A 17,365-nucleotide genomic window follows, 5' to 3' on the forward strand; every position below is an offset into this window, starting at 1 on the left:
ACATTTAAAAAAAATATAGTGAGATTCAGGGCTCGAGTCCTGCAGGAACGCATGGGAACGGCGTTCCTGCACTTTTTCCAAAGCAGGAACGCCGTTCCCGTTCCCAGTCCTGCAGGACCTGCCCTGCTACCTGCACACAGGGGCCATCACACGCTGTGTTCCCTCTCCGGCTCTAACTCTCGCGAGACCACGGGTTACCATGGCAACGCTCCGCACAGGCGAGTCTCGCGAGAGTTAGAGCTGGAGAGGGAACACAGCGTGTGATGGCCCCTGTGTGCAGCGGCTGCTTCCCTCCACCGGACCACCAGGCGATCTCCCCCCTCCCTGACAAGGTAAGAAGCAGGGAGGGGGGGGGGGGGATAATAACATTCTTCCTGGTGCTGTGGGCGGCCTCGGCAGATGGCTGGCTGGCTGCTCTGAGTCTCAGACTCAGTGACTGATGCAGCAGTTAAGCTGGGGCCGGTATGCTGTCTGACTGGGGCGTGTGGTGCAGGTAGTGGGGGTGGAGCCCAGGGGGGGAACGTGGAGGTGGTAAGGCAGCCAGGAAGGAACCTTCTCCTCCTGCTCCGCAGGAAATCAGATCTCCCTCACTGCCTCTCCAGCAGGCAGCAGCCCTTCAGCACTGCCACTGTCTGACAGCAGGAAGTAGCAGACACTGAGTGTTGCTGTGCATCGTGCAGAGCAGAGTCCCCCCAGTCAGGCCAGGTCCAGATCATTGTGTCTCCCCTCTTTGACCCAAGGTAAGCCAAAGTGAGGGGGACAACAAATAGGAAGGTGTATTGTTGTTGTTTTTGTTTGTTTTTGCATTGCATTGTTGTAGTATTTTAAAGTCCTTAATCCCCACCACAGTGAGTCCCTTGGCAATCCTGTGTGCTGCCCATCCCCCTTTGTGCATCCTTTCCTCCTGTTTGAACCCCTTTACCCCCTCTGTGATTCCCCCTTTCCCCCTTCTGTGCAGTTCATTCCCCCCTTTGTGCAGCCCCCTTTCCCCACTTTGTGCAGCCCCCTTCCCCCTCTCTGTGCAGCCCTCTCCCCCTTGTATGAATCCCCATTTTTCCCTCTGTGCAGTTAATTTCCCCCTCTTCCCCTTCTGTGCAGTTAATTCCCCTTTGTGTGAATCGCCCTTTCCCCCCTTTGTGCAGCCCCCTTTCCCTCTCTGTGTGCAGCCCCCACCCCCAGTGTGAATTCCCCTTCCCCCTCTGTGCAGTTCATTCCCCCTTCTCTGTGCAGCCCCCTTGCCCTCTGTGTGCAGCACCCTCTGTGTGCAGCCCTCGAGTGTGTGTGTTAGTGTGTGTGTCTGTTACTGAGTGTGTTAGTTTGTGTGTGTCTGCTAGTGAGTGTCAGTGAGTGTTAGTTTTTGTGTGTTTGTTAGTGTGTGTGTTAGTGAGTGTGTGTCTGCTAGTGAGTGTCAGTGTGTGTTTGTGTGTCAGTGAGTGTGTTACTGTGTGTCTTACTGAGTGTGTTAATTTGTGTGTGTCTGTTAGTGAGTGTGTGTTTGTCAGTGAGAGTGTATGTATGTCTGTCACTAAGTGTGTCTGTCAGTAAATGTGTGTGTCTGTTAGCTAGTGTGTATGTGTCTGTTCGTAAGAGTGTGTGTGTGTGTGTGTGTGGTAAAAACCCCTTCAGCACTTACCTTTCTCCAGCGCTGGGCTCCCTTTGCGCTGGTGATCTCTCCGCCCTGATCCGCCTCTCAGCTCCGAATGCGCATGCGCAGCAGAGCCGGGAACGCATTCAAACTGCCCATAGGAAAGCATTACTCAATGCTTTCCTATGGACGTCCAGCGTCTTCTCACTGTGATTTTTCACAGTGAGAATCGCGGAAGCGCCTCTAGCGGCTGTCAGTGAGACAGCTACTAGAGGCTGGATTAACCCTTAGTGAAACATAGCAGTTTCTCTGAAACTGCTATGTTTTCAGCTGCAGGGTTAAAACTAGAGGGAACTGGCACCCAGACCACTTCATTGAGCTGAAGTGATCAGAGTGCCTATAGTGGTCCTTTAAGTCTATGTGTATCTGCATGCACTGGCGTACATCACGAGGTCACAGGGGTCGCACCATGTGTTGCGGCCCAGGCCCGTGCAGAGTAAGCGTGTGTGTGTGTGTGTGGGGGGGGGGGTCCACAGATCAATTTTCGCACCGGGGCCCCATGGATCGTGTGTATGCCACTGCACACACATCATCCCGCACTCACACATCATCCAGCACACACACACACACAGATCATCCAGCGCACACACACACACCCACATCATCCAGCGCGCACACACACACCCACATCATCCAGCGCACACACACACACCCACATCATCCAGCGCACACACACCCACCCACATCATCCAGCGCACACACACCCACCCACATCATCCAGCGCACACACACCCACCCACATCATCCAGCGCACACACACCCACCCACATCATCCAGCGCACACACACCCACCCACATCATCCAGCACACACACACCCACCCACATCATCCAGCACACACACACCCACCCACATCATCCAGCACACACACACCCACCCACATCATCCAGCACACACACACCCACCCACATCATCCAGCACACACACACACATCATCCAGCACACACACACATCATCCAGCACACACCCACATCATCCAGCACACACGCACGCACATCTTCCAGCACACACACACACACACACTTCATTCATTATACATACTCTGCACTCACTACAAACACACTACATTCATTATACATACTCTGCACTCACTACAAACACACTACATTCACTATACACACTACATTCACTACACACTACATACACTGCATTCATTATACACACCCTGCACTCACTACAAACACACTACATTTATTATACACACTGCACTCACTACAAACACACTACATTTATTATACACACTGCACTCACTACAAACACACTACATTTATTATACACACTGCACTCACTACAAACACACTACATTCATTATACACACTCGGCACTCACTACAAACACATTACATTCACTATACACACTCTGCACTCACTACAATCACACTACATTCACTATACACACTCGGAACTTACTTCAAACACACTACATTCATTATACACACTCGGGACTCACTACAAATACACTACATTAATTATACACACTGCACTCACTACACACACTGCATTTATTATACACACTCTGCACTCACTACAAACAGACTACATTCATTATACACACTCTGCACTCACTACAAACACACTGCATTCATTATACACACTCTGCACTCACTACAAACACACTGCATTCATTATACACACTCTGCACTCACTACAAACACACTACATTTATTATACACACTGCACTCACTACATTCATTATACACACTCTGCACTCACTACAAACACACTGCATTCATTATACACACTCTGCACTCACTACAAACACACTGCATTCATTATACACTCTGCACTCACTAGACACACTACATTTATTATACACACTTTGCACTCACTACAAACACACTGCATTCATTATACACACTCTGCACTCACTACAGACACACTGCATTCATTATAAACACTCTGCACTCACTACAAACACACGGCATTCATTATACACACTCTGCACTCACTACAAACACACATTCACTATACACACTCTGCAGTCACTACAAACACTAAATTCATTATACACATTCTGCACTCACTACAGACACTAAATTCATTATACACATTCTGCACTCACTACAAAAACACTACATTTATTATGCAGACTGCACTCACTACAAACACAGTACATTCATTACACACCCTGAACTGCACTATATGCATAGGTGTGTAGTTTTTTTGTTTTTTTTAGGGGGGGGGGGGGGGGGGAGGGAATGGGAATCATGGGTGAGTTCCCACACTTTTTTTTCCAGGACTTGACCCCTGGTGAGATTCATTTGCCTTGATTAAAAACCAACATCAGAAAGGTTAGTGTGATTTTTGGTTTTCCCTTTCTTCTTTTTGCTATCAGCTTATTGTATGTTTTTTAAACTAAACATATGTGCATCATACCTCCCAACATTTTGAATGGACAAACAGGGACCATTTAATCTTAGAAGTGTGAGTGTCCGTGTGGCCAGGGCTGGGTTATTAAGGGAGATTTTGGGTAACTCACTAATATAAATTGATGCAGCTAAACTGTAACGTGAAACAAGAACAATGTATCTTATTAAGTTCTGTGAAACAGAAGCATGCGCCGCTAGTGGCTGTATACTAGAGGCAGTCTTAACCTTGCAATATTAAAGGACCACTCTAGGCACCCAGACCACTTCAGCTTAATGAAGTGGTCTGGGTGCCAGGTCCCTCTAGGATTAACCCTTTTTTTATAAACATAGCAGTTTCAGAGAAACTGCTATGTTTATACTGAGGGTTAATCCAGCCTCCAAAACCTCTAGTGGCTGTCTCATTGACAGCCGCTAGAGGCGCTTGCGTGCTTCTCACTGTGAAAATCGCAAGGAAGAAGAAGAGGAGGAGAAAAGCTCCCCGCCCGGCGCTGGAGAAAGAGGTAAGTTGTAATGTAAATGTGATTCTATTAGAATGCAGTCTTCATAGTTTTGAAAGGAGTATCCTCGGCAACCTTATTTTCTTTTTTTCAAACTTTGGTTTGGTTTGGAAAGCTGTTCTATTTTTTTTTTTTTAAACTAGTTCTATAAAAGTTCGAACTTACAGGAGTAGCTGTAAACTTCAACTCAAAGGACTTCAGACACAGGGAGCTGTCTACAATTATTAATATTTAATATATATTTTTACATGATATATTTCTTCAAATTAATACATAAAATAGAATTATGGACTGAAGGTATGTTGAGTCGGTCACTTGAAAATTCCATTCTCCTCCCAAGAAATGCCTCATTAAATGTGTCTGAAAGTTAGTGGCCTTTCCTCCCAGTGCTTGCCAAACCTTCTGGCCCGGGGAGCCATGTCACAGTGTCTCATTCATTTAATTCTGATGTTTTGGTACCAGTAATCAGGGCCCCTCTGCCTTTGACGGAGAGACTTTGCACAAAGCATCACTGTGCTACGTGTAGGGAGGAACGCAGACAGGAGCTGTTGGCTGTGTCAATAATAAATATAAATAACAAACACAAATTGGCAAAACCTCATTAACTACACAAGTTACAGTAATTTTACAAGATGACAGTGGAAACTTCCAGGATTAACGAAAGGTGCTATAGCATATGTTAAATAAACATCTTTTTCATTAAGTTTTACTTTAGTCTATGAAGATATTGTCTAAAAGAATAACGATAAATAATAAGTGTTTGTGTGTGTGTATGTATGTGTGTGTATATATATATATATATATATATATATATATATATATATGTATATATATATATATATGTATATATATGTATATATATATATATATGTATATATATGTGTATATATATATATATATATATATACACCGTATTTATCGGCGTTGAACACGCACCGGCGTATAACACACACCTAATTTTTAGAAGGAAATTCCAGGAAATTCCCCCCTCCCCTCCTATAGTGCACTTTCCCTTGTCCCATAATTACTTACCTGTCTTGAAGCGTGGGCCGGCTTCACAGCGCGCACCACGGTACAGGAACTTCAATTTCAGGTTCCAGTTTCCCGGCGGGACTGAAAGGAAGTGTGCACACTTCCTTTCAGTCCCACCGGAAACCGGAACCTGAAATTGAAGTTCCAGTACCGCGGTGCGCACTGAACACCGGCCCACGTTTCAAGACAGGTAAGTAATTATGGGATATCGGCGTATAACACGCACCCACGATTTTCCCCCTATTTTTAGGGGAAAAAAGTGCATGTTATACACCGATAAATACTATATAGATGTGTGTGTGTGTGTGTGTGTGTGTGTGTGTGTGTGTATATGTATATGTATGTATGTATGTGTATGTGTATATATATATATATACCGTATTTATCGGCGTAGAACACGCACCGGCGTATAACACACACCTCATTTTTAGAAGGAAATTCCAGGAAATTTCCCCCCTCCCATAGTATTCCCCCCCTCATCCCATAGTGTTGTCCCCCCCTTTCCATAGTATTCTCCCCCCCTTTCTATAGTATTCTCCACCCCCTCCCATAGTATTCTCCACCCCTACCCTCCCATAGTATTCTCCCCCCCTCCCCTCCCATAGTATTCTCCCCCCCCTCCCCTCCCATAGTATTCTTCCCCCCCTCCCCTCCCCTCCCATAGTATTCTTCCCCCCCTCCCCTCCCATAGTATTCTTCCCTCCCCTCCCATAGTATTCTCCCCCCCTCCCCTCCCATAGTATTCTCCCCCCCCTCCCCTCCCATGGTATTCTCCCCCCCCTCCCATAGTATTCTCCCCTCCCATAGTATTCTACCCTCCCCTCCCCTCCCATAGTGCACTTTCCCTTGTCCCATAATTACTTACCTGTCTTGAAGCATGGGCCGGCTTCACAGCGCGCACCGCGGTACAGGAACTTCAATTTCAGGTTCCAGTTTCCCGGCGGGACTGAAAGGAAGTGTGCACACTTCCTTTCAGTCCCGCCGGAAACCGGAACCTGAAATTGAAGTTCCAGTACCGCGGTGCGCACTGAACACCGGCCCACGCTTCAAGACAGGTAAGTAATTATGGGATATCGGCGGATAACACGCACCCACGATTTCCCCCCTATTTTTAGGGGAAAAAAGTGCATGTTATACACCGATAAATACGGTATATGTGTGTGTGTGTGTGTGTGTGTGTGTATATGTATATATATTCTTTCTTTATTTTTTTTTTATTATTTTTTTTTGAGTGGGTGTCATTATATAAGTCAACCAATATTTATTATCCCTGTTATTGCTTAATTTTGACATATAGCCAATTCTCCAGGATTAAATGAACCCCATAGGGTCAGCAACACAAACTTGTATTCCTGACCCTATATTGTTAAAACAACCACTAAGGTGGCTGGGATAACAGGTAAGAAAACTTGCCTTATTTCCAGCTCTGCATGTGTCTGCTGGCTAGCATCTCTATGAAGAAAGTTCAGCATCTCCAGGCCGAGCGTGGAGACGTTGAACGTTAGTGTTGCGCAGTGTGCAGCACTGACCCAGGAAGCATCTCTAGTAACCATCTGAGAAGTGACCACTGGAGGTTCCCTAGGCTTTAATGCAAACACTGCCTTTTCTCTGAAAAGGCTGTGTTTACAGACAAAAGCCTGCAGGGGACTGACTATACTTGCCATGACAACTTAATTAAGCTGTAGTTGTTCTGGTGACTATAGTGTCCCTTTAAGTATAGATTGGGCAACGACAAGCTGTAGTGGTTCTAGTGATTTATAGTGTTCCTTTAGGAATTTTATTTTTGTCAAGCCCTGACCTAAGGCAATTGGCAAGAAGGAGAGAGAGAGACTAATCTTTACGATACAGGGGGCATTAAGAGGGAAATTCAAGAGAGGCGAAAACCATGAAATTATAGCCGAATGTATCAGTCACTATGTGGCTGTGTCAGAATTGAAGAAGGTTATTTGAAGCCCATGCAGAAATTTCTATAAGAGAAGGTCCTCGGGTTGATCGATGGTATTCTCCTTCAACCACTGAGAAATCTGTGTAGCAGAACAGCTCTGTTTCAGTGGCTGCACTTCTAGTTCTTTTTTCCTAAAGCACTTCTTGTTGTAGCAGAAGACTTCATTCATCCAAGCAGCTGGCTCTAGTGACAAATAGGATATTGCTTGCATGTGTAAAATTGTTCAATATCAAGGCATAGACTGCAGTACTGTTGAATGCAATGGTAGTCTTCTGTTCTGCTTCATGTCTCGTGCTTTCTCATATCCCTTTCTGACCTGTGAATCCTTTTTCATTATTTTGTTTGATCTCCTTTGTGCTAGAGTTTGCTGTGAGTTATTTTTTTTAATTTTTTTATGTCTTCTCTAAAGGTGTTAATGACCAAAAATCTAATACTCCTAATACCTTAAATTAGTTGGAATATACCTACAAAAATCTAGATCAAAACAATTTAATTACTGGGTGGTTAATTTTCCAACATCCTGTTTAGGGAGCAGACTTTTGTAAATTGTTCCTAAATGCACTTCGTCCTAGTAGTACAACTCTCCATATTATATCTCTAGAACATCCAAAATTCAACACATCTCTCATCAAATTAACTTTATAACTACTATGTGGGCTTTAAACACCAGACATTGGGAGTAGTGACTCTTCCATAGAGGCACAGTGGGCAGTGACCTCAAACAAACAAAGCTATTGCCAATGGTAACAGTAAACTACAGACAATGTTTCTGGGCGGGGGGAGAGCACTGCAGTACTATATGTGCAGCATATATAATGCTAACTGCTGTGCTGGGAAGAGATTCAGTCAGTACTCCCATATTCTACATAGAACAGAAATGATGCACTCTCCAAAACATGCATATTTTACATGCATAGATATACAACACAAAATTCATCACACTAAACTCAAAATTCTCTGAACTTTAAAGGGACACTTTAGTGTCAGGAATGCAAACCTGTATTCCTGACACTACTTATAAAGTATAGTTTAGGTGGCTGGCCCCCATGTCAGAGTAGTAAAATATTTTTTTTACTCCCCTTATTTCCAGCGCTGTGCCGGTCTCGTTGTTATTGGCTCACTCTGCTCCACATGCTTGGCTGAGTTCATCAAATGTGATGGTCTTCCCCAATCAAAAGTATTAAGAAGCCAATCTGCATTTCCTCATAGAGTTGTATTAAATAAATGCATTTCTAAGAGGGCCATTCAGCATCTCCTTGCAGTGCGAGGAGATGCTGAACGTCACTTCTGCACACTGGGCAGCACTGACCCAGGAAGCACCTCTAGTGTCAGTCTGAGTGACTGCCACTAGAGATGTTCCTAGGCACTAATGTAAACCCTGTCTTTATTTTTTTAAGAGGCAGCATTTATTTTAAAATGCCTGCAGGGGCAGGCTGTAGACACCAGAACTGCATTAAGTTGCAGTTGTTCTATTGACTAGCATCCCTTTAATGTTAATTTTAAAGTGCTTGAGTGACAGCACCCCAAATTTAGGGCAGTTCTGCTGAACCAGAGACAGTTGGGACACATCTTACGTGTTCTTAGATTCTTCTCTGATCTAAGCTTTCAACAGTTAGAGCTCTAAAGACTACGTTGTCATTTTATTAACATATTGCATAATGCATATCGCATTTCAAGAAGTAAGAGCAACTCCCTTTCAGATGAGAATATGCACAGTCTGGCATTTCCTTCATGTAATAAACATTACAGCCTCCTCCAGAGATCGTTCTGTTTTGTTTTATTCAATGTCCAAAGAGACACAGCTCTTTGTAAGAATTCAGTAAAGATAACAGTAATGCGATATCTAGTACGAATATGTTAATGAAAGAATAACACATTTTCAAATGCATCTATCTGTGTCAGAATATTGTTGGAATAAAAACTGGCCTTTAGAGACATCTTTCAAATCTGAATGCTGTTTAGCTTTAGCACATTTCCTTCCCAAATAAAATCTCAAGAGTGAAAAATAGTGAAAAAATAGCTGGGGATTTAAAACCGCTCTTGTATTGAATATGTGATTTCAATAGAGTTCCAGAAAAGTAAGAAAAATGGGAGAAAGGGATGAAAGGAAAAATGTAAAAATTAATGAATGAGTGGTCTACCAGGGTACATGAGGGAGAATAATCAGGAAAAAGTGAAAAGAAACTAAAAGTTTAGAGAGAAACCCGTTGCCGTCTGACGGAAGGCTTCCTTCCTTCTCTTTGCATTCTATAAATCGTTAGGCAAATGGTGGTGAACCTCTTGTAATGTGTTTTTTTATTTTTTTTTTTTAACTTTCTTTCAGTTATCCTCATATTAGAATTAAAAAGTGCTATGGAATATGCTATTTGTTTTAAGAATGTTTGTGCCCTAATCTGGTTCTCAGGATTGATTGTGAAGGTGTGTGTAGAATTCTTGTATTTCCAGCCACTCTCAAGAGTACACCCAGGGCCGGTGCAAGGATTTTTGCCACCCCCCCCCCCCCCCCCCCCATGTGACATCACCATGCCCCATCCATATGATCTGCCATGTTAACTAACGCCAGTGCTGCAGTGCCGCCATGTTTACATTAAAAGGCCTGCAGGGACAGGCTATAGACACCAGAACCACTACATTAAGCTGAAGTGGTTCTGGGGACTATAGTGTTTCTTTAATGTGAGGTAAATTAGAGATTAGTGCCACGAATAATATACTAGATTGCCTACTTACAACCAGATGAGGATGATGGGCTCTAGCTGCAGTCTGGCTCCACTGGTCTGGTGTAGAACAGGCTCTCTGGAGGCTGTTTGTAACTGTGGTCACAAAAATCAATGTTCTGGGAGAACGGGAAGCAGCTCCATTTTTTGGGGGCCCTTTACACAGCTCAAGGTCTGGGTCCCAGGGTCCACCTTCATGTTCCACCAATGAGTTTGTTCACAGGGGGTGGAATGTGTAGGGGATGTCCTGATGTGTGTAAGGAATGCATTGTGTGAATCTGTGTTTGTATGTGTAAGGGCTGCAAGGTATGTTACTGTGTATGTACGGGATGCAGTGTGTGCGTCTGTAAGGGGTGCATTGAGTGTGTGTAAGGAATGCATTGTGTGTTTCTGTGTGTGCAAGGGATGCATTGTGTGTAAGGGTTGCATTGCTTGTGTGTGTGTGTCTGTTTGTGTAATGCATTGTGTGTTTTTCTGTGTGTAAGGGGTGCATTGTGTGTGTGTGTGTGTGATGGGTGTCAATCTCGCCCCCCTCCCTTGTCACTCTCTTCTCCCCCCTCCTTTGTCACACTCTTCTCCCCCCCTTGTCCCTCTCTTCTCCCCCCTCCCTTGTCCCTCTCTTCTCCCCCCTCCCTTGTCCCTCTCTTCTCCCCCTCCCTTGTCCCTCTCTTCTCCCCCTCCCTTGTCCCTCTCTTCTCCCCCTCCCTTGTCCCTCTCTTCTCCCCCTCCCTTGTCCCTCTCTTCTCCCCCTCCCTTGTCACTCTCTTCTCCCCCTCCCTTGTCACTCTCTTCTCCCCCTCCCTTTCAATTTATTCCCCCACCCTCCCTGTCAATTTATCTCCCCCCTTTCAATGTATCCCCCCCTTTCAATGTATCCCCCCCCTTTCAATGTATCTCCCCCCTTTCAATGTATCTCCCCCCTTTCAATTTATCTCCCCTCCCTCCCTTTCAATTTATTCCCCCCATCCCTTTTAATGTATCCCCTCCTTCCCTTTCAATGTATCCCCCCCTTTCAATTTATCCCCCTCCCCCCCTTTCAATTTATCTCCCCCCTCCCTTTCAATTTATCTCCCCCCCTTCTACTTGTCTTCCCCCCCTTTCTATTTATCTCCCCCCCCATTTCTATTTATCCCCCCCCTTTCTATTTATCTCCCCCCCCCCCCCCACCTGTGTTGTAGCGTGGCCGAGCTCTGTATGATCCGCGGGTACAGGGAACTTTTGTTTCCTGTACCCGGCCGGACTAAAAGGAAGTGCACACTCAGTGTTCACTTCCTGTTAGTCCGGTTGGGTAGAGGAGACAGATGCTCCCTGTACCGGCGGACCATACAGGGCTCGGCCACGCTACAGTGAGGGAGTGACAGGAGGGAGCGCTGAGCGCTTACCTCCTGTCAGCCCCTCTCCTCGTGCTGCGCCCGGGCGGTGCGCCCTCATGGACGCACCAGCCCGGGCAAAGCTGCAGCCGCCTGAGGCTCTCTACAGAGCGCTCGGGCGGCTGCAGCATGAGGGGGGCCGGCGCTCCTGGGGGCGCCCCTTCCCTAGTCCGCCTTACAGGTAGCGCCGGCCCTGAGTACACCTATTGACATTTTGTACATGACATGCCATTACATTACATGGCTTGCCAGCTGGTTTTAGCATCAGCAGCTAGGCTTGTGTCTTTAACGGAGGGACTGATATGAAGCAGTGCTGGAACTTAAATCTAGTTTGTCACCACTTGTCACCAAGGCATGGTGATAAATTATGACATTGACCAAACTCATTCTTCTAAATATGCACATCTTCATATCTTTGCACTTGAGCTAATCTCCTCCTTTCCACCCCTGCTTGGGTTCCCTCCTACACAAAGCAATATTACTCCACTCTATGTATGCTTTAATTCACAGGGCTGGACACATTTGTATGTGTGTGTGTATTTTTAGAAAGAAAAAAAATTTATATGTGTGTGTGTGTGTGTGTGTGTATATATATGTGTATATAATCTGATCAGCCACAACATTAAAATCACTGTGAAAAGCGTGCAAAGACAGGCTATATACTTCAGGCAACTACAAAAAAACAATTTGTGTGTTTATTTAGTGCTTTTTTAATATTTTCTTTTGTGAAGGGCATATTCTTTGACCTTATAGAATTTTCAGTAGTGTATATTTCATATGTATATTTTAGCTCAACTTGCATTACTTTTGTGTGAGAGTCCAACTCCCAGCCATGCTGAAAAAGATGCTTGTTTGGGTCCATATGGAACAATTCGGTGAATACAAAGATATCTGCTTTAACCTTTTTGGGTTTCAACAATGCCTTTTGTTTCATATTTAAAATATGCATATACTTATAATAGACATTTGCACTGTTCACTTACAGTTTTTCAGCTTACATGTATTTTTAAAGGTGGCCCTTAAAGATGAATTGGTTATACTGCCTGGAGTACCTGGACGGTCTATTCAGCATTGAACTATTTTGGAGCAGTTTAACACTAAATAACAGCCAGTCCCAATTGGAAGTATGGCTAAGGCAGTGCTTACACGTTTCCTTCTAGTCATACCAGCAATGGGTGCTGTGAAAAGCTGAAAAGTTGATGGCAGCTTTGCCGGCTCCGTCCAAGATGGCCGCTTGAAGACAGAGCTCCGCTCCACCGTTCCCCAATTATAGCTTTTAAGAGCGGCTAAGCAGATTTAATGGGGCGCACTAAACGCCCGGAGCACCCCCAGACCCCGGGGAATCCCCAGCAGGGTCCCTTGGACAGTTACCTGCAGCAACAGCCCAGTGCGAGCGGTGACCCAGCTACCCCCAAGATGGTGCCTATGCCGGAACAGGGCCCAGCAATCACCGCTCTGGAGCGAATTGAAAACTCCCTCAGGGACCTGACTGCTGCCATGGCCACTAAAACTGATCTACAGGCCATGGAGGCGAATATTCAGGAAACGATGAGGAATGAAGTGGCAGGACTTCGCGCCGAGATCACAGCGCATACAGGCCGCATCACTGCGCTTGAAGAAGCAGGCGTGGCCCTATCTACCCGCATGACATCCACAGACACTGCGGTTTCAAGACAGGGTGAGCTGATCCTGGCTATGCGCCGTCATCTGGAGGATGTGGATAATAGAGGTAGACGATGCAACATACCAGAAGCTGAAGGGCCCGAGGTGGCGGCGGATACCCTCATAGAGCTCTTCCACCTTATTATGCAGTCATCCCCGCCCCCACAGATCCACTTTGAGAGGGCACATAGGGCTCTGCGGCCCAGGAACGCGGATGAAGGACCGAGGGATCTTGTTTGCTGCCTCAGCTCATTCCCGGTGAAGAATGCCATCATGACGAAAGCCTGGGAGAGGCCATCCTGGCCCTTCAGAGGAGCCCAAGTTACACTCTTCAATGATTTGTCCCCCATCACCCTGGAAGCCAGACGAGCTCTCCGCCCTGTCACAGCAACGCTACGGGATCATAATGTGGTCTACAAATGGGGTTTTCCCTTTGCCTTGATGGCGAGACATCAGAATCGCTGGATCACTATGCGATGGCCGGAGGAAGTCCCACGCTTCATGGGAGAGCTAGGTCTCCCGTCACAACCTATCACCAATTGGATCCTGGGCCCACCGCCGAGAGCCCAGAGGGAACCCAGACAACGACAAGCCAGGGCTCCCTCTGTCCCCCGTGCAGGAAGGTACCGGGAACCGACATCACCAGCGGAATAACCACCCCATCTCCCATAACTTGTGCTGCACCTCCACCGGATCTGGGTCTTGGAACTACGCTTAAGATGGCTGACTCAACCCCGACCACCATGTGAGACGCATGCTCTACACTGCAAGCCCTAAGGTACTGTGGGGCCTGTTTTTGGCACTTGGGAGGGGGGTATTGGGCCCAGTTGGGTTTCATTGGGGACTCCTACGCTTATGCTCTCCATATCTGCTTTGTGTACTATAATTTTCTCGATATCTCAGCTAAGGACATGCTGTATATGCACGTTTCTGGGGTTTGGGCGGGGGGTTTGGGGGGGGGGGGGGTGGATGTCTACGCTTCAACTGGGTCGTCCTCTAGCAACGGAACTCTCCATGCCTTGGGACATTCGATTGGGCACTGGACCTTATGTTGGGGCCTTGGGTGGGGGGTTCGGGGTCGGGGTGGGGGGGGAGGTGTGGGAAAGTACGTTTAAACATCGTTATTGCTATTTACGGATGTCAGCTGCCTGGTATACTGTATATTATTGTATATTTCATTGCCACTCTTTGAGGGCCTTACTCGGCTGCCTGCACTTGTGGCACGTTGCGCCGAGTAAACCTCCCCACCGAGCTATGCAATCACTTTTGACAAGCAATTGTATGCCAGGTTACAACCAATCTAACCCTTTTCGTTGTAAGCCACCGCCCAGTTCGTTGTGTTAACATATTTCATTCAAGGGTGGGGACCTCTTGGGTGGCAATCATATGTGAGTTTCTATGTGGAGAACACACGCTTATGTGTAGACATTCTTTACGAGCTTAATATTGGCATGGGTACTGTTCTGCATGATGTCCGCCCTTCTTCCCCCCCCTCACCCCCTCCCTCCTGCCGCCTCCTCTCCTTTCCCCTTCTCCCCCCCATCCATGCCTGCCCGTTCCGGGAGGAGTATGCCTACTAACTATAATGCAAGTATGAATGCAGAATTCGATGGTAGAAAATGTTTATGCCGTTTATTAGTGTTTACCTACCTGTTTGAATATATATAGAGATGCAGGCATTGATAAATGAGACCCTATAGGGGGGATGGGTCCTAGGGGTTCTCGCAGGCCTTCAGGTACTGGGGGGTTGGATAAGTGAACGTCGCCCGCTGTTACGCCACAAGATGGGTTGCTGACCGTATGAGATCCTAAGGGAGGAGCGGGTATGGGAATCCGATGGAGTGCCCTGCTATGGGGTAGTACCTGGGGTATGCTGGTTGTCTCTGTTAATTACTTAATGACCTGGCTCATCTATATTTATTTTCTCTCCTATTTTGATGTTAACATCCATAAGCCTTAACTCCGCTGTCATTCTATGGGGAATTTACATAGCCCTTTTACAGTAGATAGGGGGAACGGTTAGGAGCGGATGCCAATTGTCTCTCGGGAAGATAGTTTCCGGGCGGAGCTCGAGCTGTGCCTCCACATTCTTACACTCGTGCTGTAGTTGCGGCCACATAGAGAGTGCTTGGGTTTCCTGGGCTGGTACCGGAACGGAACACCTCTAGTGTTGGTCGCTGCACGGGAATACCCCCCTTCACTCGGGTGGGGGGCGTAGATTTGGGACACCCCCCAAAATTCTGTGAGGGTATCGACGATAAGGATACATACCTCCTTTTAACCTCCTTACGGACATCTGGCCCTGGTCCCCGGACTCCTGTGGCTGACCCACCTTACGCCCATTACTCTTATCTCTAACTTTTCTCTCATCTTCCCCCCCTCCTACTCGCTCTCCCCCCCTTTCACCTAGCATTGGACTGACTGTCGCATTACTTGGGAGTTCTACACGGCGCCAAGGCAGCCCTTGTTCGTAGTGACCCTACGCGTCAGGGCTTACCGCAAAGCACCCTTGAAGGTTATCTTGCAGAACTGCAGAGGACTCAAGATCCCTGAACGTAGATCGCACCTACTAAGGGAATTGAAAAGAAAGCAAGTTGCGATCGCACTGCTACAAGAAACTCATTTTAAGGGCGAGTCACACCCCAAATTACGCAACCGACACTTCCCTACTAACTACTTCGGCAACCACCCTTCCGCTCACAAAACTGGTGTGGCTATCCTACTGTCAGCTAACCTGGGATTCGAAGAACTAGATCGAGCGCAGGACTCATTGGGGAGATACCTCTTCCTTAAAGGAGTTATAGCTGATAAGATCTACACGATAGCCTCTATTTATGTTCCTAATAAGAGACCAGCCCCATTTCTCCGCAATGCCCTTCAACAATTGGAGGACTTCTCAGATGGGACCCTGATTGTTGGTGGCGACTTCAATACTCCACTGGATCCAACGCTGGACTCTTCCACGGGTCATAGCTGTATCCCACAGCGTCACATCAGGTCCATCCGACATTCGCTGGATTCTCTGAGATTGGTGGACAGCTGGAGGGTGCTGAACCCTACGGTGAAGGATTACACCTATTTTTCAGCACTTCACAACCGATATTCGCGGATAGATTACCTTTTTGTCGCTCAGGAAGGACTCTCTCGCCTGTTGGGAGCCAACATTCTCCCGGCCACCTGGTCGGACCACGGATCAGTCGAGATGGAACTGGCCTCCCCTCTATACAAGCCGACTGGATGGACCTGGAGACTTAATGAAGCCTTACTACTGGATCGGGATGTCAAAGACCAGCTGCACCGTGAGTTAGAGCAGTACTTTCGGGAAAATGATACCCCGGACATATCCCCGATCTCTTTGTGGGAAGCGCATAAGAGCGTGATCCGCGGCATATTTATTCGCATCGCCTCGCAAAAACGAAAGGCGTTCATGGCAGAAATGACCGAACTACATCACACTATCTCAACACTTGAGCGCAGTCATAAACGATCTCAGTTAAACGCTGTTTATGGAGAACTGATGGAGCATAGGAGACGACTTAAAGCACTCCTTCTGAAACGACACCTCAGGGCGGTGCAGCGAACCAAGGGCTTCTATTATGCCCACGCCAATAAAGGCGGTAAATATCTTGCCCGGCTACTAAAAGGCCCCATGCCTCACAGGCAAATTCGCCAACTACGACTGACCTCAGGGGAGGTGTCTCCCTTCCCGGAGCTGATAGCAGAAGAATTCCGGCTCTACTATGAGAAACTCTATAATCTACAAGCACCGATCGGGGAAAGCGAAGCTATGAGACACCGCAAGAAAATCCGCACCTATCTGTCAGACATGGACGTGGATAAGCTGGACCGAGACTCCGCAGCGCTCCTAGATACCCCAATTAGTGCAGATGAAATGGCCATGGCCCTAAAATCATCCAAGACAGGGAAGGCCCCGGGCCCGGATGGCTTCTCTGTGGGGTATTATAAAAAGTTTTCGGGGTTGCTTCTGCCTCGGCTTACCAACGCCATTAACGCGATCGGAGAGGGGGGTCCTTTGGGCCGGGAGTTAGTCGCTGCTACCATCACTGTACTCCTGAAGCCCGGGAAAGACCCGCTACATTGCGGCAGTTACCGCCCGATATCTCTGCTTAATG

General features: G+C 46.9%; 1 protein-coding gene across 2 annotated transcripts in view; it reads left to right on the forward strand.

The window, feature by feature from the left end:
• Positions 1-17,365, forward strand: part of LRP1 (LDL receptor related protein 1) — a 312,569-nt gene that overhangs the window by 79,377 nt on the left and 215,827 nt on the right. The gene's annotated exons all lie outside the window — the stretch shown is intronic.

Source organism: Pelobates fuscus, chromosome 1 (assembly GCF_036172605.1).
Source record: "Pelobates fuscus isolate aPelFus1 chromosome 1, aPelFus1.pri, whole genome shotgun sequence".
Lineage (NCBI taxonomy): Eukaryota > Metazoa > Chordata > Amphibia > Anura > Pelobatidae > Pelobates > Pelobates fuscus.